This window comes from Triticum aestivum, chromosome 4A (genome assembly GCF_018294505.1).
Source record: "Triticum aestivum cultivar Chinese Spring chromosome 4A, IWGSC CS RefSeq v2.1, whole genome shotgun sequence".
NCBI lineage: Eukaryota > Viridiplantae > Streptophyta > Magnoliopsida > Poales > Poaceae > Triticum > Triticum aestivum.
The window spans coordinates 717,823,070-717,850,817 of record NC_057803.1 but is presented as its reverse complement, the minus strand read 5'-3'; positions in this window follow the sequence as shown (position 1 = coordinate 717,850,817).

Below are 27,748 nucleotides of genomic sequence, written 5' to 3'. Positions count from 1 at the left end.
ACCCGAAGTATACCACTCACCAGTGTCGACTCCTGATCCAGCAGTTCCAAGGAAAACAGTCCAAGGACAAGGAAAAGGAGTCGGACAAGGCCGAAGACAAGGAGGACAGTGAGGGAGGATATCCACATGTCAACTCCACTCTGATGATTTTCGCGGATGTGGAAAGCAAGAGCCGACTGAAGGTCATTATCCGTGAGGTGAACATGGTTGCCCCAGTGAAACCAAGTTATCTGAGATGGTCCCAAACGCCCATCACATTCGACCAGTCTGATCACCCGACTCATATTGCCACCCCTGGGAGGCAAGCTTTGGTGGTCGACCCGGTTGTCGAAGGTACTCGGCTGACGAAGGTGCTGATGGACGGTGGTAGCGGACTGAACTTATTGTACGCGGACACGCTGAAGGGAATGGGCATTCCGATGTCTTGACTGAGCACCAGTAACATGAGCTTTCATGGAGTTATACCAGGAAAGAAAGCCGAGTCACTCGGTCAAATAGCTCTAGACGTGGTGTTTGGTGATTCAAAGCATTTTCGCAAGGAGAAGTTGACGTTTGAGGTCGTGGATTTTCAGAGCGCGTACCACGCTATTTTGGGGAGACCAGCTTACGCACGGTTCATGGCTCGACCATGTTACGTCTACCTCAAACTGAAGATGCCCGGCCCCAAAGGAGTGATCACTGTCACTGGTGATCGGAAAAAGGCAGAAGAGTGTTTCCAGAAAGGCTCAAAGATCGCCGATTCCCAGGTGACAGCGGTCGAGTTTGAAGAATATAAGCAAAATGCAGATCCGAGTGATTTGCTGCGAGCCAAGAAGCCCGCCACAGAGTCTGCATTTCAGTCGTCCGGTGAGACGAAGCCTGTCCACATTCACCCGACCGACCCCAATGCAGCCCCGACCCACATCTCCACAACACTCGACCCGAAATAGGAAGAAGCGCTCATCCAGTTCCTCCGTGAGAACTGGGACATTTTTGCATGGAAGCCAGCTGACATGCCAGGTGTTCCTAGGGGACTGGCTGAGCATCATCTTAGAGTCGACTCAGCAGCAAAACCAGTTAAAGAGCATCTTCGGTGGTTCGCCGTCTAGAAGAGAAAAGCTATTGGTGAGGAAGTGGCTCGACTGTTGGCGGCAGGATTTATCCGAGAGATATACCACTCCGAGTGGCTCGCTAATGTTGTCATGGTTCCTAAGAAGGACAATTCACTCCGAATGTGCATTGATTTCAAGCACATCAATCGGGCCTGCCCGAAAGATCATTTCCCTCTCCCTCGCGTTGATCAAATTGTTGACTCGACCGCGGGATGCGAGAGATTGTCTTTTCTAGACGCCTATTCCGGGTACCATCAGATCCGTCTGTACGGACCCGATGAGATAAAAACAGCTTTCATCACTCCATTCGGGTGCTTCTGCTATATCACCATGCCATTCGGCCTCAAGAATGCCGGAGCCACGTTTATGCGAATGATTCAGAAGTGTTTGCTCACTCAAATCAGTCGGAATGTGGAAGCGTATATGGATGATATCGTGGTCAAATCGCGAAAAGGTTCCGACCTGCTCACTGACCTCGCCGAAACATTTGCCAACCTCAGAAGGTATGATATCAAGCTCAATCCATCAAAGTGCACATTCGGAGTTCCTGGTGGCAAGTTACTCGGTTTTCTCGTTTCCGAACGAGGGATCGACGCTAATCCAGAAAAGATCGGCACTATACTCCGAATGAAACGCCCCGTGCGAGTGCACGATGTCCAGAAGCTTACTGGATGCTTGGCCGCATTAAGTCGATTCATCTCACGACTCGGTGAAAAGGCATTGCCTCTTTACCGACTGATGAAGAAGGCAGACAAGTTCGAGTGGACTCCAGAAGCTGATGCAGCGTTTGCCGAGCTAAAAGCTCTGCTCTCCACCCAGCCGGTGCTTGCTGCTCCAATCAGCAAAGAGCCTCTGTTGCTTTATATCGCAGCCACAGGACAAGTCGTCAGTACAGTACTTACGGTCGAGCGGGAAGAAGAAGGGAAAGCCTTCAAAGTTCAGCGCCCAGTGTATTATCTGTCTGAAGTTTTGACTCCATCCAAGCAGAGATACCCTCATTATCAGAAGCTTGTGTATGGGATATACATGACCACGAAGAAGGTTGCTCATTATTTCTCTGATCATTCCATCACAGTCGTCAGCGACGCTCCACTTTCAGAGATTTTGCACAACAGAGATGCAACTGGTCGAGTGGCGAAATGGGCGATTGAACTTCTTCCCCTTGATATCAAGTTTGAGGCAAAGAAAGCCATTAAGTCCCAGGCAATAGCAGATTTCCTCGCCGAGTGGATTGAACAGCAGCAGCCGACTGAAGTTCACTCGGAGCATTGGACCATGTTCTTTGATGGCTCTAAGATGTTGAATGGTTCCGGTGCTGGGGTTGTCCTGGTTTCCCCCAGAGGAGATAAGCTCAGATATGTGCTCCAGATTCACTTTGATTCCTCCAACAATGAGGCAGAGTATGAGGCCCTCTTGTATGGGTTGCGCATGGCCATTTCACTCGGCGTCCGTCGCCTTATGGTCTATGGCGACTCAGATTTAGTGGTCAACCAAGTGATGAAGGAGTGGGACGTGAGAAGCCCAGCCATGACTGGATACTGCAATGCAGTGAGGAAGCTGGAAAAGAAGTTTGAGGGGTTAGAGCTCCATCATATACCCCGACTGAAAAATCAAGCAGCTGATGATCTAGCAAAGATAGGTTCCAAGAGAGAAGCCATTCCGAGTGGTGTGTTCTTGGAGCATATTCATACTCCGTCAGTTAAAGAAGATCCTTTCACCGAAGAAGCTCCGCAACCCAAGAGTGCCACAGATCCGACTGAAGTAGAAGTCCCAGCAGTGGTCGACTTGGTCATGGAGGTCTTAGTAGTCATTCCTGACTGGACAGTTTCGTATATCGCGTATATCTTGAGAAAAGAGCTCCAGGAGGATGAGGAAGAGGCTCGACAAATCGTCCGTCGATCCAAGGCCTTTACCGTAATCAAAGGACAGTTGTACAGAGAGAGCGCGACTGGAGTTGGTCAGAAGTGCATAACGCCAGAAGAAGGTCGAATCATCCTTGATGATATCCACTCGGGGACCTGTGGCCATCATGCGTCCTCTCGGACCATCGTGGCCAAAGCATACCGAGCCGGATTTTACTGGCCAAAAGCAAATGAGATGGCAAAGGAAATAGTGGACAAGTGCGAAGGATGTCAGTTCTACTCCAATATGTCACACAAGCCTGCGTCAGCTCTGAAGACCATACCACTCGTCTGGCCCTTCGCAGTATGGGGGTTGGATATGGTGGGCCCCTTGAGAACAGGTCGAAGCGGTTTCACGCATGTACTGGTGGCAGTCGACAAGTTCACCAAGTGGATTGAGGCTAAACCCATCAAGAACCTTGACGCCGGTACTGCTGTTAGCTTCATCAGGGAACTGATATTCAGATATGGAGTCCCGCACAGCATCATTACAGATAATGGGTCGAACTTCGACTCGGAGGAATTCAGGGATTTCTGCACCTCTCAAGGCACACGAGTCGACTACGCTTCGGTCGCCCATCCGCAGTCGAATGGACAAGCAGAGCGATCCAATGGCCTGATCCTTAAAGGGTTGAAACCCCGACTGATGCGTGATCTCAAGCATGCGGCTGGAGCATGGGTCGACGAACTTCCCTCAGTGCTTTGGGGACTGCGGACCACGCCTAATCGGTCGACCGGGAGAACTCCATTCTTCTTGGTCTATGGAGCTGAAGCAGTCTTGCCGAGTGATCTTCTCCACAATGCTCCTCGAGTTGAACTTTACAACGAAGCTGAAGCTGAACAAGCGCGGCAGGACGCAGTCGACCTTTTAGAGGAAGAAAGGGAGATGGCTCTGATCCGATCGACCATCTACCAACAAGACTTGCGTCGCTTCCACGCCAGAAACGTGAAGAGTCGAGCCTTCCAGGAAGGAGATTTAGTTCTCCGAGTGGATCAGCAGAAACAACACAAGCTTGCTCCTTCTTGGGAAGGACCCTTCATCGTCACCAAGGTCCTCCACAACGGGGCATACCGTCTCTACAATGTCAAGCACAATATCGACGAGCCCCGAGCTTGGAACGCGGAACTACTCCGTCCATTTTACACTTAAGCTTTTCACTCGGATGAGTTGTAATAAAAGTACTTATGTAGTCCACGTTTTGCAAGATAATAGTGTCATAATTTCCCCAATGATTTTTGTCACTTTTATTTGTTCAGTAAAATTTCCCCCTCAGTGGGTGACTTAGCCGCGAATCTGTTTCGCCTAAGTTTGTAAAAAAAATCCTTACCGAGTGGTGAGCCAGCCTCCCACTCGGGGGCTTAGCCGCGAATCCGTTTTGCCTAAGTTTCAATAAAATCCTACCGAGTGACAAGCCAGACTTTCACTCGGGGGCTTAGCTGCAGTCCAAGTACTCGCCTAAGTTTCAATAAAATCCTACCGAGTGACAAGCCAGACTTTCACTCGGGGGCTTAGCTGCAGTCTAAGAACTCGCCTAAGTACAAATACAACGTGCGCTCGCAAGGAGGACGAGGTGCAGGTCGACTGCGACTCTCTCCTCTGAGCTACGCCACAAGTACAATGTGCGATCGCAAGGAGGACGAGGTGCAGGTCGACTGCGATCCTCTCCTCCGAGCTACGCCACAAATACAACGTGCGCTCGCAAGGAGGACGAGGTGCAGGTCGACTGCGACTCTCTCCTCTGAGCTACGCCACAAGTACAATGTGCGGTCGCAAGGAGGACGAGGTGCAGGTCGACTGCGACCCTCTCCTTTGAGCTACGCCACAAATACAACGTGCGCTCGCAAGGAGGACGGGGTGCAGGTCGACTGCGACCCTCTCCTCTGAGCTACACCACAAATACAACGTGCGCTCGCAAGGAGGACGAGGTGCAGGTCGACTGCGACCCTCTCCTCTGAGCTACGCCACAAGTACAACGTGAAAATCCTACCGAGTGAGGAGCAGACCTCCCACTCGGGGGCTTAGCTGCAGCCCCGTGCTCGCCTAAGGTATAAAAATCCTACCGAGTGAAGAGCAGACCTCCCACTCGGGGGCTTAGCTGCAGCCCAGTGCTCGCCTAAGGTATAAAAATCCTACAGAGTGAAGAGCAGACCTCCCACTCGGGGGCTTAGCTGCAGCCCAGTGCTCGCCTAAGGTATAAAAATCCCACCGAGTGAGGAGCAGACCTCCCACTCGGGGGCTTAGCTGCAGCCCAGTGCTCGCCTAAGTTACAAAAATCCCACCGAGTGAGGAGCAGACCTCCCACTCAGGGGCTTAGCTGCAGCCCAGCGCTCGCCTAAGTTACAAAAATCCTACCGAGTGGCGAGCGCACCTCCCACTCGGGGGCTTAGCCGCAGCCCAGTGCCTGCCTAAGTAAATTGAAGAATAAGTCGACTGCAGTAAGCGTCTTGCTTTAAACCTGCAAAAGACATTTCGAGCCAAATGCAAGCCTGTTAAGGTTTATCGAATCCAAGTTCAGATGGATACCTAAAGGAACCGAAAGTGCTCAGGCACTAAGCCTGTTAAGGTTTATCGGTTACAAAATCACTCGGCATACCGAGGCAAATTTAAAGTGTCGAGCTCAAAAGAAGTTTTTTACCCCTCCTGTGGAGGGCTGGAAGGTGCAACAAACTCATCAAGATCAATTCCGTCCGCGATCCGAGTGGCAGCAGCGATGAAGGTCTCCATGAAGGACCTGAAGTCGTGTTTCTTGGTGTTGGCCACCCGAAGAGCCGCCAGCTTGTCTTCTCGCGCATCCTTGCAGTGGACTCGAGCCAGACACAGAGCAACATCTGCACCGCACCTAGCAGAAGACTTTTTCCACTCCTGCACTCGACCAGGAATTGTGTTTAGTCGAGCCATCAGAGACTCGAGGTTGTTCTGGAGTGTTTCCCTGGGCCAAAGCGTGGTGTCAATGCGGGAAGTGGCGACCTTCAGCCTTGCAAGATAGTCAACGACAGCAGCAACGCGAGACTCAAGCCGGAACATGTTCATGGCAACTTCATCGTTCACCGGAGAGTTGATGGGGTCCAGGTTTGGTTCCAGACGATTAGTTTCCTCTTCAAAGTTTTGGCAAAATTCTGCAAGTACAATCACTGAGTCAAGGCAATGGTCGAATGGAAAGATCACTGTAAAAATGATTGTTTGACGCAAAGGATTACCTTCGAGCATGAGGAACAACTTCTTGGCAAGTCCACTCAGAAAGGCCTCCAGATCATTCTTCTTCCCAGCCAACTGACTGGCCTTGTCGTTCAGGGCAGCTTTGTCACTTTTCAGTCGACTGACCTCCTTGTTGGCAATCGCAAGAGCAGCTTTCAGATTAGTATTTTCTTCTTCAAGCTTGGTGACCGAAGCTAACTTCTCGTCAGCAAGCTTGGTCTTCTCAGCTAGCTCAAGGTCTTTCTTCTTCTGGGCCTCCTTCACCTTGCCTGCAAAGTTACAGCAAGGTCAGATTTTGAAACAAATGAAGGACAAAAGCAGTCGTCGAGGTCTCTCCGAACGTACCTTTGGTCTCCTCCTTCGCCTTCGTCAGATTCTCCTGGACCAGCTTCAGATCCAGCTCGAGCTGGATATGCTTGTTCTCCAGCTCGGTATAACGAGCCGCAAGGTCGCAGGATTTCTGCGAAGAACCAATCGACAAAATGTCAAAGATAATTCACTTCCGAGTGGATAAGAGAAAATCATGTGTTTCTAAGACTACAGCCGAATACAAACATTCGACCGTAGTCTCGGGGACTACACCCAGTGGGTGCACTCAGCGTGCCCCCACTAGTTCTATTAAGATAGAGTTGACCAGTCGACCAAAAAAAACAACATGACGTATTCTTTAGACTGTAACCGACTGCCAGCAGTCGACCACAGTCTTGGGGAGTACACCCAGTGGGTGCACTCAGCGTGCCCCCACCGGTTTAAGAAATCCGTTCGACCTAGTCGACTGACGGAAGAACTTAACTTCTAAAGCCTATGGTCGACTGCCAGCAGTCGACCATAGCCTTGGGGACTACACCCAGCGGGTGCACTCAGCGTGCCCCCGCTAAACCGGAGTTTCAATTGACACACCCAGTGGGTGACTACTATGGATTCCGGAAAGAAAGATTTTTAGATAGCATATCCTAACAGAACAGGCGATGATCGACTGACCTGAATGTTGCTTTGAAGAGTAGAACTGGCGTCGTAGGCTGCCTGGCTTGCCTCCCGGATGGCCTTCACCTGCTCCATCATGACTCCCACTTGGCGTATCGCTTCCTTTGCAGCACTGGCTTGGTCCTATGGGACGTAGTGTGTCGAGAAGAGGGAAGGCTGTGCGGCACTCGACGACGCGGGGTGAGCACTCGTCAGCGGCACCGCGAAAGATACGGTGTGCCGAGTGATGTTCTCCTCCTCCGCGACCAGAGTCTCGGGTGCCGTCACATCCTGAGCCACCCTGCCGGCAGACGCTTTCCTGCTCCTCCTGTGCTTCAGCGGTTCCTCATCGTTGTCGTCGTCAGGAAGGGTGATAACGACATTGGATAGAGCCGCAGAAAAGAATCAGAATTAGAGACCAAGAGTCAATCGACTAAAAAACGGAATTAAGAGAGTGGTACCAGGTTTTGAGGTTGCAGCATCCTCCATCTCATGATCGTCGGCCCTGGCTGAGGTATCGGAAGTAGCGGCACTGCAATTCCAAAAATCAGTCGGTTAACTCAAGAGTCGATCAAAGATAAACTCATATAAAGCAAGAAGACTCAAGCAGCATTTTTACCCTGATATGGTGGGGATTGACACCTTCATCTTCGGCAGGACCTTGGTCGGCTTCGACGGTGCCACCCTGGATTGCTTCGGAGCCTTTTCAGTCAGCACCGGAGAAGTGGTCCGAGGACGCTTGGTCGACTACGCGACAGTCGCCACCCCCTTGCCGCGTTCAGTAGCAGGGTCATGGACAAGCTTTGACCGCCTTTCCGAGCGTGGTGGTGCGACCTCCTCCTCCTCCTCTTCTTCTTCGTCCTCATCATCATCATCGTCATCGTCATCTTCAGCAGCATCCGAGTCCCACTCCTCCTGGCTTTCGCCCCCACTCACTTCTCCCTCCTCAGTCGGAGTCTGCGCTCCATTGGGCATCGAGTACAGTTCGGTGAGGGCCTGTTAGACATCAAGACAAAGATCAATCGACCAATTTGCGGCGAAAACGGAAATAAGTATGGCAAGAATACAATTGGAGGTAAAGTGGGCATACCTTGTCTGGAGTGCTGGAATGGTCGAGTGGAGGAATCCTCCTGGCTCCACGAGGGTTGTCCTTGTTCCCAGTGACCGCGGCCATCCACCTTTCCAGCGTGGCGTCATCGACTGCTTCTGGATTGATCCGAGTCTCATCTTCGGTCCTGCAGTACAGCCACATGCAATGGCCCCGGTACTGAAGAGGTTGGATACGTCGCCTAAGAAAAACCTCCAGGAGATCCATACCCGTTACTCCTTCCCGAACCAACTGGACTACACGCTCCATCAACATCTTCACGTCGGCCTTCTCCTCCGGGAGCACCTTCAGAGAGGAGGGTTTGTTGGCTCGGTCCATGGTAAACGGAGGGAGGCCACTCGACTGCCCCGACGTCGAGTCGCTCTGGCAATAGAACCAAGTCGACTGCCAGCCTCTGACCGACTCGGGAAGCGTCATAGTTGGGAAGGTGCTCTTGTTCCTCATCTGGATCCCCAGACCTCCACACATCTGAATAACCTTGGTTTTATCGTCATCTGGACTCACCTTCTTCACGGTCTGAGAGCGACATGTGAATATATGCTTGAACAGGCCCCAGTGCGGTCGGCAACCCAGAAAGTTCTCACACATGGATACAAAGGCGGCAAGGTAGGCGATAGAGTTCGGATTGAAGTGGTGGAGTTGCGCTCCAAAGAAGTTCAAGAAACCACGGAAGAAAACACTCGGCGGCAAAGAAAACCCGCGGTCGACGTGGGTAGCCAGAAGAACACACTCACCCTCTTCCGGCTGGGGTTGCCACTCGTTCCCCGGGAGCCTTGCTGCTCCGTGGGGGATCAGACCGTCGTTGGCCATGTCGGTGAGATCCTTCTCCGTGATGGTCGACCGGATCCAATTTCCTTGGACCCAGCCGTGCGGCAGACGAGATCTGGACGAAGACCCGCCCCGACTGGTTGTTCTCCCTTTCGCCTTCCCCATCGCCGATGCCTTCTTCGCGCGTTCCAGCGCCGCTGTCTTCTCCTTCACCATGGCTACCGGCGAAGCATACGAGGAGCGATTGCGCGGAGGCGAGAGCGGGCGCAGTGGGCGGAGGCAGGGAGGGCAGAGAGAGAATGGAGAGATACTGTTCAAAGGCCCTCGCCGGGCGCCTTTATAAGATCACTTCCGAGTGGATGACAGGTGGGCCCGGGCGATCCAATCACATACCGAAACAGTCGCGCGTACGTGATACGTGGCGAAAAAGGTGGCGCGGGGATCGAGGCATCTATGCCCTATCCCATCCGAGCGCCGCGGTCCGCCCCGCTTCGCGCGCTTCCCCAAATTTCGTATCCCACAAAATCCGCGAACGGCAGATCGATCTGTCAGGCGCAAGATTTCCTGCGATCCATCGCTCGGGGATTGTTAAGTTCAAAAGTTCACTCGACGAAAGAAAAGAATGGATCAAGGCTACTGAAGAAAAGTTGCTGATTATCCACGAAGAGATTATTGGTCCAAGACGATACATATCCAGAACGCAAAAGCAGGTCGAAAATAATATCAACTCCTTCCTCACTCAAACCTCGATCCATTCGGGGGCTAATGATGAAGTCATGTACCTAGGGTAGGATCATAGTGTTGGAAATATGCCCTAGAGGCAATAATAAATTAATTATTATTATATTTCCTTGTTCATGATAATTGTCTTTTATTCATGCTATAACTGTATTATCCGGAAATCGTAATACACGTGTGAATACATAGACCACAATAAGTCCCTAGTAAGCCTCTAGTTGACTAGCTCGTTGTGATCAACAGATAGTCATGGTTTCCTGGCTATGGACATTGGATGTCGTTGATAACGAGATCACATCATTAGGAGAATGATGTGATGGACAAGACCCAATCCTAAGCCTAGCACAAAGATCGTGTAGTTCGTTTGCTAGAGCTTTTCCAATGTCAAGTATCTTTTCCTTAGACCATGAGATTGTGCAACTCCCGGATACCGTAGGAGTGCTTTGGGTGTATCAAACGTCACAACGTAACTGGGTGACTATAAAGGTGCATTACAGGTATCTCCGAAAGTATCTGTTGGGTTGGCATGAATCGAGACTGGGATTTGTCACTCCGTGTAAGCGGAGAGGTATCTCTGGGCCCACTCGGTAGGACATCATCATATGCGCAATGTGACCAAGGAGTTGATCACGGGATGATGTGTTACGGAACGAGTAAAGAGACTTGCCGGTAACGAGATTGAACAAGGTATAAGGATACCGACGATCGAATCTCGGGCAAGTACAATACCGCTAGACAAAGGGAATTGTATACGGGATTGATTAAGTCCTTGACATCGTGGTTCATCCGATGAGATCATCGTGGAACATGTGGGAGCCATCATGGGTATCCAGATCCCGCTGTTGGTTATTGACCAGAGAACGTCTCGGTCATGTCTACATGTCTCCCGAACCCGTAGGGTCTACACACTTAAGGTTCGATGACGCTAGGGTTATAAAGGAAGCTTGTATGTGGTTACCGAATGTTGTTCGGAGTCCCGGATGAGATCCCGGACGTCACGAGGAGTTCCGGAATGGTCCGGAGGTAAAGATTTATATATGGGAAGTCCTATTTTGGCCACCGGAAAATGTTCGGGATTTTTCGGTATTGTACCGGGAAGGTTCTAGAAGGTTCCGGAGTGGGGCCCACCTGCATGGGGGGACCCACATGAACGTGGGTAGTGGGGGCAAGGCCCCACACCCCTGGTCAAGGCGCACCAAGATCCCCCCTTAGAAGGAATAAGATCATATCCCGAAGGGATAAGATCAAGATCCCTAAAAAGGGGGGATAGCAATCGGTGGGGAAGGAAATGATGGGATTTCTTTCCTCCCACCTTTGCCAACGCCCCAATGGACTTGGAGGGCAAGAAACCAGCCCCCTCCACCCCTATATATAGTGGGGAGGCGCATGGGAGCTTCACGCTTGCCCCTGGCGCAGCCCTCCCTCTCCCAAGTGCTCCTCCTCTCTCGCGGTGCTTGGCGAAGCCCTGCAGGATTGCCACGCTCCTCCACCACCACCACGCCGTTGTGCTGCTGCTGGATGGAGTCTTCCTCAACCTCTCCCTCTCTCCTTGCTGGATCAAGGCGTGGGAGATGTCACCGGGCTGTACGTGTGTTGAACGCGGAGGTGCCGTGCGTTCGGCACTTGATCATCGGTGATTTGAATCACGACGAGTACGACTCCATCAACCCCGTTCACTTGAACGCTTCCGCTTAGCGATCTACAAGGGTATGTAGATGCACTCTCTTTCTACTCGTTGCTGGTCTCTCCATAGATAGATCTTGGTGATACGTAGGAAATTTTTGAATTTCTGCTACGTTCCCCAACAGTGGCATCATGAGCTAGGTCTATTGCGTAGATTCTTTGCACGAGTAGAACACAAAGTAGTTGTGGGCGTTGATTTTGTTCAATATGCTTACCGTTACTAGTCCAATCTTGTTTCGACGGTATTGTGGGATGAAGCGGCCCGGACCGACCTTACACGTACTCTTACGTGAGACAGGTTCCACCGATTGACATGCACTTGGTGCATAAGGTGGCTAGCGGGTGCCAGTCTCTCCCACTTTAGTCGGAACGGATTCGATGAAAAGGGTCCTTATGAAGGGTAAATAGCAATTGGCATATCACGTTGTGGTTTTGCGTAGGTAAGAAACGTTCTTGCTAGAAACCCATAGCAGCCACGTAAAACATGCAAACAACAATTAGAGGACGTCTAACTTGTTTTTGCAGGGTATGCTATGTGATGTGATATGGCCAAGAAGAATGTGATGAATGATATGTGATGTATGAGATTGATCATGTTCTTGTAATAGGATTCACGACTTGCATGTCGATGAGTATGACAACCGGCAGGAGCCATAGGAGTTGTTTTAATTTATTGTATGACCTGCGTGTCATTGAACAACGCCATGTAATTACTTTACTTTATTGCTAACCGGTAGCCATAGTAGTAGAAGTAATAAGTTGGCGAGACGACTTCATGGAGACACGATGATGGAGATCATGATGATGGAGATCATGGTGTCATGCCGGTGACGATGATGATCATGGAGCCCCGAAGATGGAGATCAAAAGGAGCAAAATGATATTGGCCATATCATGTCACTATTTGATTGCATGTGATGTTTATCATGTTTATGCATCTTGTTTACTTAGGACGACGGTAGTAAATAAGATGATCCCTTACAACAATTTCAAGAAGTGTTCTCCCCTAACTGTGCACCGTTGCTACAGTTTGTCGCTTCTAAGCACCACGTGATGATCGGGTGTGATGGATTCTTACGTTCACATACAACGGGTGTAAGACAGATTTACACAGCAATACACTTAGGGTTAACTTGACGAGCCTAGCATGTACAGACATGGCCTCGGAACACGGAGACCGAAAGGTCGAGCATGAGTCGTATAGTACATACGATCAACATGAAGATGTTCACCGACGTTGGCTAGTCCGTCTCACGTGATGATCGGACACGGCCTAGTTGACTCGGATCATGTGATCACTTAGATGACCAGAGGGATGTCTATCTGAGTGGGAGTTCATAAGATGAACTTAATTATCTTGAACATAGTCAAAAGACCTTTTGCAAATTATGTCGTAGCTCGCGCTTTAGTTCTACTGTTTAGTTATGTTCCTAGAGAAAATATAGTTGAAAGTTGACAGTAGCGATTATGCAATCAGTAGAAAGCTTATGTCCTTAATGCACCGCTCAGTGTGCCGAACCCCAAATGTCGTTTGTGGATGTTGTGAACATCAGACATACACGTTTTGATAACTACGTGATAGTTCAGTGAAACGGTTTAGAGTTGAGGCATCAAAGACGTTTTTCGAAATGTCGCGGAACATATGAGATGTTTCGAGGGCTGAAATTGAGATTTTAGGCTCGTGCCCACGTCAAGAGGTATGAGACCTCCGACAATTTTCTTAGCCTGCAGACTAAGGAGGAAAGCTCAATCGTTGAGCTTGTGCTCAGATTGTCTGAGTGCAACAATCACTTGAATCGAGTGGGAGTTGATCTTCCAGATGAGATAGTGATGTTTCTCCAAAGTCATTGCCACCAAGCTGCTAGAGCTTCGTGATGAGCTATAACATATCAGGGATAGACATGATGATCCTTGAGGTATTCGCGATGTTTGACACCGCGAAAGTAGAAATAAAGAAGGAGCATCAATTGTTGATGGTTGGTGAAACCACTAGTTTCAAGAAGGCAAGGGCAAGAAGGGATACTTCATGAAACGGCAAATCAGCTGCTGCTCTAGTGAAGAAACCCAAGGTTGAACCCAAACCCGAGACTAAGTGCTTCTGTAATAAGGGGAACAAACACTGGAGCAGAATTACCCTAGATACTTGGTAGATGAGAAGGCTGGCAAGGTCGATAGAAGTATATTGGATATACATTATGTTAATGTGTACTTTACTAGTATTCCTAGTAGCACCAGGGTATTAGATACCGGTTCGGTTGCTAAGTGTTAGTAACTCGAAATAAAGGCTACGGAATAAACGGAGACTAGCTAAAGGTGAGCCGACAATATGTGTTGGAAGTGTTTCCAATGTTGATATGATCAAGCATCGCACGCTCCCTCTACCATCGAGATTGGTGTTTGCGTTGAGCATAGACATGATTGGATTATGTCTATCGCAATGCGGTTATTCATTTAAGGAGAATAATGGTTACTCTATTTATTTGAATAATACCTTGAATGGTCTTGCACCTAAAATGAATGGTTTATTGAATCTCGATCGTAGTGATACACATGTTCATGCCAAAAGATAGTAATGATAGTACCACCTACTTGTGGCACTGCCACGTAAGTCATATCGGTATAAAACGCATGAAGAAGCTCCATGTTGATGGATCTTTGGGCTCACTCGTTTTTGAAAAGTTTGAGACATGCGAACCATGTCTATTGGTGTATATGCATGAAGAAACTCCATGCAAATGGACCGTTTGAACTCACTTGATCTTGAATCACTTGAGACATGCAAATCATACCACATGGGCAAGATGACTGAAATCCTCGGTTTCAGTAAAATGGAACAAGATAGAAACTTGTTGGAAGTAACACATTTTGATGTGTGCAGTCCAATGAGTGCTGAGGAATACAGTGAATATCGTTATGTTCTTACTTCACAGATGATTCGAGTAGATGTTGAGAATATTTACTTGATGAAACACAAGTCTGAATTATTGAATGGTTCAAGTAATTTCAGAGTGAAGTAGAAGATCATCGTGACAAGAGGATGAAATGTCTATGATATGATCATAGAGATGAGTATCTGAGTTACAAGCTTTGGCACACAATTATGACATTGTGGAAATTGTTTCACAATTAATACCGCCTGGAACACCATAGTTGATGGTGTGTCCGAACATCATAACTGCACCCTATTGGATATGATGCATACCATGATGTCTCTTATCGAATTACCACTATCGTTCATGGGTTAGGCATTAGAGACAACCACATTCACTTTAAATAGGGCACCACGTAATTCCGATGAGATGACACCGTATGAACTATGGTTTAGAGAAACCTAAGCTGTCATTTCTTAAAGGTTTGAGGCTGCGATGCTTATGTGAAAAAGTTTCAGGTTGATAAGCTCGAACCCAAAGCGGATAAAATGCATCTTCATAGGACACCCAAAACAGTTGGGTATACCTCCTAATTCAGATCCGAAAGCAATATGGATTGTTTCTTGAATCGGGTCCTTTCTCGAGAAAGGTTTGTCTCGAAAAGTTGAGTGGGAGGATGGTGGAGACTTGATATGGTTATTGAACCATCACTTCAACCAATGTGTATCAGGGCACAGGAAGTTGTTCCGTGGCACCTACACCAATTGAAGTAGAAGCTTATGATAGTGGTCATGAAGTTTCGGATCAAGTCACTGCCGTACCTCGTAGGGTGACAAGGATACGTACTACTTCAGAGTGGTACAGTAATCCTGTCTTGAAGGTCATGTTGCTAGACAACAATGAACCTATGAGCTATGGAGAAGTGATGGTGGGCCCAAATTCCGACAAATGGTTAGAAGCCATGAAATCCGAGATAGGATCCATGTATCAGAACAAAGCATGGACTTTGGTGGACTTGCCCAAAGATCGGCAAGCCATTGAGATAAATGGATCTTTAAGAAGAAGACGGACGTGGATGGTAATGTCACCATCTATGAAGCTCGACTTGTGGCGAAGAGTTTTTCACAAGTTCAAGGAGTTGACTGCGATGAGATTTTCTCATCCGTAGCGATGCTTAAGTCCGTCGGATTCATGTTAGCATTAGCTGCATTTATGAAATCTGGCAGATGGATGACAAAACGAGTTTCCTTACCAGTCTTCGTATGGAAAGGTTGTATGTGATACAAATCAGAAAGTTTTGTCGATCCTAAGGATGCTAAAAGGTATGCTAGCTCCAGCGATCCTTCCATGGACTGGAGTAAGCATCTCGGAGTTGGAATGTGCGCTTTGATAAGATGATCAAAGATTTTGGGTTTATACAAAGTTTATGAGAAACTTGTATTTCCAAAGAAGTGAGTGGGAGCACTATAGAATTTCTGATGAGTATATGTTGTTGACATATTGATGATCAGAAATGATGTAGAATTTCTAGAAAGCATATAGGGTTATTTGAAAACTGTTTTTCAATGGAAAACCTGGATTAGGCTACTTGAACAATAAGCATCAAGATCTATAAGATAGATCAAAATGCTTAATAGTACTTTCAAATGAGCACGTACCTTGACATGATCTTGAAGGTGTTCAAGATGGATCAGTCAAAGAAGGAATTCTTGCCTGAGATGTAAGGTATGAAGTTAAGACTTAAAATCTCGACCACGGCAGAATAGAGAGAAAGGACGAAGGTCGTCCCCTATGCTTTTATCATAGGCTCTCTACAGTATGCTATGCTGTGTACCGCACCTGTAGTGTGCCTTGCCATGAGTCAGTCAAGGGGTACAAGAGTGATCCAAGAATGGATCACAGGACAGCGGTCAAAGTTATCCTTAGTAACTAGTGGACTAAGGAATTTTCTCGATTATGGAGGTGATAAAGAGTTCGACGTAAAGAGTTACGTCGATGCAAGCTTAACACCTATCCGGATAGCTCTGAGTAGAGATACCGGATACGTATAATGGAGCAACTTTTAATATAGCTCCAAGTAGAACAGTTATTTGGAATAGCTCCAAATAGAGCGTGGTAGCTACATCTAGGAGATGACATAGAGATTTGTAAAGCACACACGGATCTAAAAGGTTCAGACCCGTTGACTATAACCTCTCTCACAAGCATAACATGATCAAACCCAGAACTCATCGAGTGTTAATCACATGGTAAATGTGAACTAGATTATTGACTCTAGTAAACTCTTTGGGTGTAAGTCACATGGGGATGTGACCTTGAGTGTTAATCACATATCGATGTGAACTAGATTATTGACTCTAGTGCAAGTGGGAGACTGTTGGAAATATGCCCTAGAGGCAATAATAAATTAGTTATTATTATATTTCCTTGTTCATGATAATTGTCTTTTATTCATGCTATAACTGTATTATCCGGAAATCGTAATACACGTGTGAATACATAGACCACAATAAGTCCCTAGTGAGCCTCTAGTTGACTAGCTCGTTGTGATCAACAGATAGTCATGGTTTCCTGGCTATGGACATTGGATGTCGTTGATAACGGGATCACATCATTAGGAGAATGATGTGATGGACAAGACCCAATCCTAAGCCTAGCACAAAGATCGTGTAGTTCGTTTGCTAGAGCTTTTCCAATGTCAAGTATCTTTTCCTTAGACCATGAGATTGTGCAACTCCCGGATACCGTAGGAGTGCTTTGGGTGTATCAAACGTCACAACGTAACTGGGTGACTATAAAGGTGCATTACAGGTATCTCCGAAAGTATCTGTTGGGTTGGCATGAATCGAGACTGGGATTTGTCACTCCGTGTAAGCGGAGAGGTATCTCTGGGCCCACTCGGTAGGACATCATCATATGCGCAATGTGACCAAGGAGTTGATCACGGGATGATGTGTTACGGAACGAGTAAAGAGACTTGCCGGTAACGAGATTGAACAAGGTATAAGGATACCGACGATCGAATCTCGGGCAAGTACAATACCGCTAGACAAAGGGAATTGTATACGGGATTGATTAAGTCCTTGACATCGTGGTTCATCCGATGAGATCATCGTGGAACATGTGGGAGCCATCATGGGTATCCAGATCCCGCTGTTGGTTATTGACCAGAGAACGTCTCGGTCATGTCTACATGTCTCCCGAACCCGTAGGGTCTACACACTTAAGGTTCGATGACGCTAGGGTTATAAAGGAAGTTTGTATGTGGTTAGCGAATGTTGTTCGGAGTCCCGGATGAGATCCCGGACGTCACGAGGAGTTCCGGAATGGTCCGGAGGTAAAGATTTATATATGGGAAGTCCTATTTTGGCCACTGGAAAATGTTCGGGATTTTTCGGTATTGTACCGGGAAGGTTCTAGAAGGTTCCGGAGTGGGGCCCACCTGCATGGGGGGACCCACATGAACGTGGGTAGTGGGGGCAAGGCCCCACACCCCTGGTCAAGGCGCACCAAGATCCCCCCTTAGAAGGAATAAGATCATATCCCGAAGGGATAAGATCAAGATCCCTAAAAAGGGGGGATAGCAATCGGTGGGGAAGGAAATGATGGGATTTCTTTCCTCCCACCTTTGCCAACGCCCCAATGGACTTGGAGGGCAAGAAACCAGCCCCCTCCACCCCTATATATAGTGGGGAGGCGCATGGGAGCTTCACGCTTGCCCCTGGCGCAGCCCTCCCTCTCCCAAGTGCTCCTCCTCTCTCGCGGTGCTTGGCGAAGCCCTGCAGGATTGCCACGCTCCTCCACCACCACCATGCCGTTGTGCTGCTGCTGGATGGAGTCTTCCTCAACCTCTCCCTCTCTCCTTGCTGGATCAAGGCATGGGAGATGTCACCGGGCTGTACGTGTGTTGAACGCGGAGGTGTCGTGCGTTCGGCACTTGATCATCGGTGATTTGAATCACGACGAGTACGACTCCATCAACCCCGTTCACTTGAACGCTTCCGCTTAGCGATCTACAAGGGTATGTAGATGCACTCTCTTTCTACTCGTTGCTGGTCTCTCCATAGATAGATCTTGGTGATACGTAGGAAAATTTTTGAATTTCTGCTACGTTCCCCAACACATAGACCTGATCTAAGTACCCTACCCAAGGGCACCCTCAGAAGAAACTACCTTCCAGTCGACCAAGAGAGACTTCACTCGACGGACTTGAAGGACTCGACCATGAAGACTCACTCGATCACCAGAAGGTCAAGAAGCACTCTGTACCGCAACGGTCTGTAATTAAGTAGACTTTATGGTATTTAGGACACTTTATGTGAGGCGTTACCAGTAACGCCTAGACTTAATGTACTTTAAACCCCGCATTACTGAGGGCCGGAGGGGTCTGGCAGGCACTATATAAGCCACCCCCCTCCTCAGTGTAAAGGGTTCGCACCCCTGTAATCCATACACACATAATCCACTCGACCGCCTCCGGGCTCCGAGACGTAGGGCTATTACTTCCTCCGAGAAGGGCCTGAACTCGTACATCTCTTGTGCGTACAACTGCTCCATAGCTAGGACCTTGCCTCTCCATATCTACCCCCACTCTACTGTCAGACTTAGAACCACGACAGGAGGAGTTTCAGAGAGTTTTGTGGAGAAGTCTTCTGAGTTTTCTCCTTGCTTTGGTTTTGGTTCCTAAGCATTTGCATCTCATTCTCATGCATCATTGGTTGTTGCATTGCATGGTGATGCATAATTCCTTGTATAAACTCTCTTGAAAGTGATTGTCATCAATTACCAAAATGGGGGAGATTGAAAGAACATGCGGTGCCCCCCTGTTTGGTTTTGGTAATTGATGACAATCTCTATGGACTAATGGTTGTCTTGAGTTATATTTGAAGGATTTGTCCATAGGCTTTTCTTGAAGTCCATGTGTTGGTTTCAAGGAGTTTATGAGTTGACCAAGGTGCTATTAAGGAATTATCCAAAGATTGGTCATGCGGGTGTTGAGCTTATTGCAAGCATGTCTTGAAGAAGAAGGTTGCGTGATCATTCATGTTTACCTTCAATACATCATCCAAATGAAGAGAGTTGCAAAGATTCAAGGTTGATCAAGACTAAGTCAATAGTGAATCAAGTTGATTAACTCACAAAGCGTAGAAGATGTACCGAGAGGGATCAAGTGATCCCATGGTATGGTAAGCATTGTCCATTGCACTTTGTGTACTAACCCATGGTCTATGTGAGAGTTCTATGTGGGGTTAGGTACGTATCCATGGGCTTGCATCAAGAGGAAGATATCATACAACCCATGGAAAGGATGACATCAAGTGGTGATCGTCATCAAGATTGCCGTCTGCAAGTTCAAGTGGAGCATCACGAAGAGATCAAGTGCTTGAATCTTGCCATCCATTGTGGTGTCAATGGACTTGTGAAGATGAGCTGAAGAGTGGCTCACCCAAAGTGGACTATGGGGGAGCAACCATCTAGTCTTCATCGAGCCAACGCAATCAAGAAAGGTGGTCCAACTTGAGGGAGTGAAGATCGTCATCATCTAGCTCAAGTGGACCATGTGCAAGGCAAAGGTTTTCCCTTGATAGGTTTTCTATTTTACCGGTCTCATGGTAGTTGTGGGAGACCAGGTTATAGGATCGATTGCCGTACTATCAAGGGGGGCTCTCGATGAGTTGCTTGATCGTATCGTTCGTAGAGAGCTCAAACCATTGCATCCTTGCATCATGTTTATTGGTTCTTGTTTGATTCTCTTTGTGAGTCTTAGAGCTTATGGTCATCTTGATGACAAGCTTGAGTTCATCGAAAACGGAGTTTGCATGCGTCTTCTATGATGTTTTCGGTGTTGGAGGTTTTACCGGTCTTCTCCGAGGAAGGGCTCTCACCATTTTCTTTTGAGCCTTTTCTCATTTGCTTATTATTGGTATTTCTTTCAAGATTTTGTTAGCCCTTGTCGCTAGCTTTCCAACAAACTTGGTTTCATCGAATTCGGAGTCCGTTTGCAAAAGTTGTGGCAGTTTTGGTGTTCTGAAAAGGCTGCAGCGGTACTACCGCGAATTGGAGCGGATGTAATTTTTTACTACCGCTCCAGAGCGGTACTACCGCGGCTCCTAGAGCGGTAGTACCGCTCCGGACCAAAAAACTCGTCCCAAGTCCTGCGGAGGTAGGTACGGAAGTATATTTTTTGTACCGCAAGCAGTAGTACCGTGATCCCTAGCGGTAGTACCGTGAGGATGAGCGTACCGCTCTGTGCGGGTTGTGAGCATAACGGTTGGATTTTTCCCCACCTATAAAAGTTGGTCTTCTTCCCCATTGAACCTTATCCTTTGAGCTCGTGTTCTTTCCCCATTGTTGACCTTCTTTGAGCTTGCTAACTCTCAATCCCTCCATGGATTCTTGCTAGTTTTTGAGGGAAAAGAGAGAGGAGATCTAGATCCACGTTTCCACCAATCACTTTCTCCTCTAAGTGAGGGGAACCCCTTGGATCTAGATCTTGGAGTTCTTCGTGTTCTTCTTTCGTTCTTCCTCTCATTTTCCTCCCTAGCATTAGTTGCTTCGGTGGGATTTGGGAGAGAAGGACTTGGGCACTCCGTGTGCCCTTGCCATTGCATTTGGTGCATCGTTTTGAGTTCTCCACGTGATACTTGAAAGTTACAAGTTGATAAGCTTATTAGTTATTACTCTTGGGTGCTTGGTGCCCTTGAGCTTGTTCCTCTTGGGTGCTTGGGCGCCCTAGACGGTTGGTGGTGTTCGAAGCTCAATCATTGTGGTGTAAAGCTCCGGGCAAGCGTCGGGGTCTCCAATTAGGTTGTGGAGATCGCCCCGAGCAATTTGACGGGTTCCGGTGACCGCCCCCAAGGGTTGCCAAAGTGTACGGGTTCGGTGACCGCCCTCAAGGGTCCCTTAGTGGAATCACGGCATCTTGCATTGTGCGAGGGCGTGAGGAGATTACGGTGGCCCTAGTGGCTTCTTGGGGAGCATTGTGCCTCCACACCGCTCCAAACGGAGATTAGCATCCGCAAGGGTGTGAACTTCGGGATACATCGTCGTCTCCGCGTGCCTCGGTTATCTCTTACCCGAGCCCTTTACTTATGCACTTTACTTTGTGATAGCCGTATTGTTCTTTGTCATATATCTTGCTATCACATAGTTGCTTATCTTGCTTAGCATAAGTTGTTGGTGCACATAGGTGAGCCTAGTTATTTTAGGTTTTGTGCTTGACAAATTAACCGTTAGGTTTATTCCGCATTTGTTCAAGCCTCAACCGTAATTATTTTAAAGCGCCTATTCACCCCCCCCCCCCCCCCCCCCCCCCCTCTAGGCGACATCCTCGATCTTTCACGTGTTTTCTATGAGATCTTGTTACCGTGTTGGCTACGACCAAGAAAGCAAGGGAGGATTGGTTGGAAGGGAGGCCTAGCTCTAGCTCGAAGAAATATGAGAAGTCTTGGACCTCGTTATGGAAGATGAAAGTACCCTCGAAAATCCAGGTCTTTCTATGGTGCCTGGCCCAACGGTCAATGCCTTCGGGCGCCGTGTTGAAGCGCAGGCATATGGCATCTTTGCCAAGATGTGAGTTGTGTGGTGCAGCAAATGATACATGGCGGCATTCTTTACTTGACCGCACAATGCCGAGATGTGTATGGGCTCTCATGGATGACTCACACGCGCAGCACATGAGCATGACAAACAGCCCGGACGTTAGGGAGTGGTTGTTCCATATGCAAGAAACTGTACCACATACGGATTTCATAAAGATGATTATATATCACGTTGTGGGCTATTTGGTGAGCTAGAAGGAAAGAAACTCATGAAGCCATTTTTTAGAGCACGGAAGCTATACATGGTTTATAGCCCGGAAGCAGTGGACGTCTGATGCCGAGGTGGTGGTAAAAAAAATCAATGAAGGAAACATGTGTTTATACAGCCCTATACAGCAAGAGATCAAGCTTCGTCGGTGGGAGCACAAAAAAGTATAATTCATGAGGGTAGAGCATCCAACATGGACGCTCATAATTTTGTAAAAAGCGTTTTGTCGTTAGCTCATGATCGCCATAATTGGCTTATACAACCACATGATACTGTAATTGTACCTTATATTTTGAATCAATAAAGCGACCATGTGTTCCCCTAAAAAAATCTACTGGAGAGTGGATATTTTCTCCTCTCTCGGGCTACATGGAGCACAAAATTTCCAAAAATTAAAAAATTAACTATTAAGTTTACAAAAACTGAAAATAAATACACACATACTTATATATTTATGCTAGAGTGTGTGAAATTTCATCAGAAATAAGTTTTTACGTGAGCCATACAAAATATAAAATCTCTGAATAGTACATGTGCTAGAAGTACGTGATTTTATCATTTTTGTGTAGCTCAAATATAAACTATTTCACCATGAAACTTTGCAAAGAAGTAGTATACACCCATGTGTATATGTGTATTATTTTTTAGTTTTTTCAAAATTGAAAATTTTATAAAGGGCTCCATGCAGCTCGAGTTCCCTTAACAATTTTTGTATTGACCGCTCCGATAAAATGTGAGTGAGGCTGATACAAACCATCTCATCCATCGATCCACCCGACCTAACAATTTAAAACTTTTCAATATTAAGCACCAACCAACTATAGCACCCAATCAATATCATACTCCCTCTGTCCCAAAATTCTTGTCTTATATTTGTCTAGACACATTTTGATGCTACATCTGTATCTAACAAATCTAGGACAAGAATTTTGGGACAGAGGTAATACCGAATATCAACATTAGTGCAAATTATGAATTAACATACAATCAATATATCATCTAAAAACGACATGCAATTATTTGTACTTAATATCAATGTGCATCGCATCTACATGCTTACTAGTATGTACAAAGGGGGGATACTTCGGATTCAGATTGGCTTGATAGCCACAAGTGAAAAGATGGGCACAGACTCGGTAGGACGGACCACAGTGTATGCTATCCTAGCTATCTTATTTGTACCTATTTTGATTTGATTAGAAAAAACTTAAAGCTAACATGAAGGTAACAGATTGGCTGAAACAGCTCAATCCACACTGCATCCTTCTTCTTTGGAAGCAATGTAAGAATATCACGTTTTAGCCTAAAACAACTGTGGTTTCCCGTTCAACAAATTATCAAACAATGACATCAAGTTTTAGCCTAAAACAACTGTGGTTTCCCGTTCAACAAATCATGAAAAAATGACATCAAGTCTCCTTCCTCTGCATAGTCGGAATGGTTGATTGATGTTGTACCCAGTGAAGTAAACATGGTCATGGTGGTTGGGAGTTGAGCAATGAAAGTAGGGAGTTGGGGTGATAGATGTGGTTGTCGTATGGTGGGCTATCAGCTACGTTGAATGCATCGAATGCATTGAAAGAGACAAAGCTGAATACAAAGGAAAATTAGTTATGAACGATCCCGAGTTGGGTATACAGGTTACTAATTAAAGATATCAATGCGTGATGAAGCACTTCAGAACTACTCATTAATCCCCGACATGGTTGTGTTTATAATATAGATTTATTTAATTATTTTGTGGCGTGGCATCCACATGTGTTTTCGGGCTAGGAATAGTTGTCTTTTCCATAAAAAAACTGGTACGGTGATGCAAAACCAAGAACAGAACTAGTACCGTACATTGTACACAAGTAGTATGGTACCATGTTGCAAGACAAGGAATAGTACACTGTGTAGTACTCCCTCCGTTCAATGTTTTGGATATTTTAATATGAACTACACACGGACTGAAAATAGATGAACAAACACATTAAAACATGTCCGACATTTCGGTGCCAATAAGGGGTCGAAAGCGGGGCTTTCTTTTGAGTTTTCCGTGGCAAGCATTTTTGCGGGGTCATCGCTGTTGCATCACAATGATTTCGATGAATTCGCATTCACACTTCACGGTCCATGTTTGATTAAGGCCGCAAGAATAGGTGCGCCGCGAATCCTTTTGTTTTCTTTGATTGAGGGGCTGTATATGCTGCACATCCCTATTCGAGCATCTCCAGCCGTTCGGCCCTCCCAGGACGTCGAAAAAGAGCCGCCTGGGGTCGAACCGGCGCTTGCTTGGCGCGTGGGGGCGACTGCGTTCCCAGTCGACGCCCCCAGGTCGCCGCCAAAATCGCGTGAATTCGGAGATATTTTATCCAAATTTGTACAAACTCGGCGATCTGGTACAAACTTGGCGATACTTCATTGAAATTTGTACAAAAATAGATGGACATGCAAACTACGCCTACAACCACGCCAAACTACGGCTATCTCTGCTACACCGCGGCCATCGCCCGCCATCTACATGCCGAGAAGTCTGTAGAAACGGGTGTAGTCGCTGTCGCCGTCCTCGTCGTCGCGCGCCGTGCCGGAGCCGCCACCGTCCCTACTGCACCCCTGGCCAGGGTCGCCAACATGCGGTGGGGGTTGGACGGGCCGGCCTCGTCCTCCTCGTTGCTGTCAAGGACGATGCCGCCACACTCCTCGCGTCCGCGGCGCCGGGCCTGGAGCTCCGCATACGCCCGGTGCTGGCGGAGCACCTGCTCGCGGACGTAGTCCTCCCTCGCCCACTTGAGGGCGGCCTCGTCGTCGGGGGCCACCATGTCCGCGTGCTCCGGCTTCACGGGGAGCAGCCCCGGCTCGGGCTTCGGCTGGACCAGGCGGAGGAAGCGCGGGAAGGGGCTGGCACCCTCGTTGATGACGAGGGCGCTGCTGCGGGTGCGGCGTCGAAGCGGCGTCTCTTCCGGCTCCGACCTGACGGGGCGGACCGCCGGCGAGCCGACAAGGAGAGCGAGCCATTGCTCGTCGGCGGGGGGGGGGGGGGGGGGGAGTGTGTTGCTTTGTGTGGCGATGCGAGCACTAGTAGAAAACCACCCATTAGTCCCGGTTCGTAAGGGCCTTTAGTCCTGGTTCAGGAACCGGGACTAATGGGTCGTTACTAATACCTCAACCCATTAGTCCCGGTTCAAACACGAACCGGGACCAATGTGCCTCCACGTGGCCCTGTGCGCCGAGCCCAGTCAGGGGGCCTTTGGTCCCGGTTGATGGCTCCAACCGGGACCAAAAGGCATCCACGCGTCTGCATTCCAGTGGCTGGGGTTTTTGTTTTTTTAAAGGAGGGGGGTTGGGGGTTTTGGGGGGTTAATTTAGGTGTTTCGTATATTGTGTTAGCTAGCTAATTAATAGAGAGAAGTGTCCTCTCTTATGTCCGTGCTTGGTCGACGCTACGTAGTATATATACATAAGTGATCGAGAGAACCATTCAGTACAGAAGTTCATCATGCATACCGAGAGAAGTGATCGATCGACCTCTCCTTCTCCGAGAGATTGGTCGAACAACAAGTTTTTTACTGGCTGCATACATGTACAATATGTATAAGATCTCTTAATGACAAACCCCTAGCATTTGAAATCAAGTTCCACATGGTATTCTCCGGCTTTACTGATGACGTGTTCAAGAAAGAATCCCGCCAATTCCTCTTGAATTGCTTTCATGCGCTCTGGTGGTAGGAGTTCATCCCGCATCTGCCACGTCTAATTAATTTGAGGAAGGGGGTTAATTAATACATATATATGAATGAAACTCAACAGAAATGATGGTGTAATAAAATGAAATTGTGAATATTATTGCTTACGCACTTCATATTGTCTTCTAGAGTAGCCCCGCTTGTTTTTCAAAGTCGCGTTGTGGATGAACTCGCACACGTAGTATCCACAGAAATCATTCCCTTCCTCCTGCCACAAGCACTTTACGAGAAATAGAGGTCAATCAAACTGATAATGAAGCATTATAAATGACATTGATGAAAGTATAACTATAGAATCAACGGGAGATGCGCGCAACTAGCTAGCCAGTAGTACTTACTTTCGGGTATACATATCGCAGATCCTTCGGCAGTCCCGGAGCTTGTGCGGTGAACTGTTTCCAAGCCCTGCAAGACAAAGAAAATAATTATTATTACTTGAGATATCAGGAAATGAACAAAAAGTTGCCGATATGGTGCGATAATGATCGATTGAACTTACTTGCTGAGCATTTCAGTCATGTCCGCATAGGTGCTGGGATCTTTCCGTCTGGAGTCTAAGACGGTTACTAGTCCACGCTCAAGCTTAATCTCTAGAAGAATATAGTGGTACCTGCACACGCATGCATAACTCATCAGTTACATTAACCTCTCGCTCGAGTAATAAGGGAAACCGAATATGCACACGACAGTAACACTCACGGGCCGTTGTAAGGAAAGAGTATGGTATCTTTGTTTTGATTTTTGATCAACGATTGTAGCAAGTTGTCCTCGACCTCTTCGACGTGCTTTTTAACCAGAAATACATCTATGATATTTGTGTTAATGAACCCAATATCATAGATTTCATTTTTTTTGCACTCGACGATCTTCAATTTGCATAATATATTGAGGATAATTAATTATAAATACATGCAATGAAAGAGCCGAGCTATATATAGAGACTTAATGACAGAAATAGTACTTACAGGCAGTAGCAAAAGACCATTAATTTATTGAGGGCCTTTTGATTGAAGAACTCGAAGAACTCCTCAAATGGAACACACAACAGATCATTTGTAACGAGGTCGTGCTCCTCTTTAATGTTCAGATACAAACTGTTCGTCCCCTCAGACTCTCTGCAGGTTTTCATGTACCAACTATGGAATCTTCGCATCATTGTTGTCAGAGATTTTTCATCTTTGACGAGAGGCTTCCCGTACTCGTATCTGAATACGTCCACCTCCATGAAATCAGGAAGTGCATCGTCAGGCAGGTAATCTTCAAGATTGCCATAACCGGCCACCGCCTCCGGAGGATTAGACACATTGAGCGGGGGGCACGATTGCTGTGCTTGTTCGCCGAGCTGGGCGATTTTTTCCCCTTTGCTCGTTGTTCTTTTGACCTTTTATCACTGACAGTAGTTCCCGACCGCTTGGCTTGGAGATATGTCTGTTCAGTAATGCGCTCATAGTTGGTTCTCGGCGGAGACTTTGGTGGTTTCCTCAGGGCATCGAGAGTGCGCTTTGCTTTCACCGGATCTACCTTCTCCTCCGGAGGTGGATGTCTCTTTGCTTTCACCCCTTCAAAGAACTCCTTCACGTGGGCCTGCACGATCTTATTGTTTTCCTCCTCGGTCCTCTCGTACGGTAACTTCTCTACAGGCGATGTGTGGCAGCTACCCGGCGGGAAGATCGGCTTTTATAGCCGCAGCGGGCGGCGAGAGCCTGCATGTCGGGCGACGCGTGGCGGGAGCGGGCGGGACGCGCGTCGGTGGCGCCTTCATTGCGCCGCCCGTGAGGCATCAATAGAGGCTGACCGGTGGTAGCGCGGCAGCCTTGGCATTGATTCCCGCGGGAACTGAGGCGATGAGGACGATGAAGCGCGTCTCACTGACTCGGCGGGCCGATCCCCGTTCCC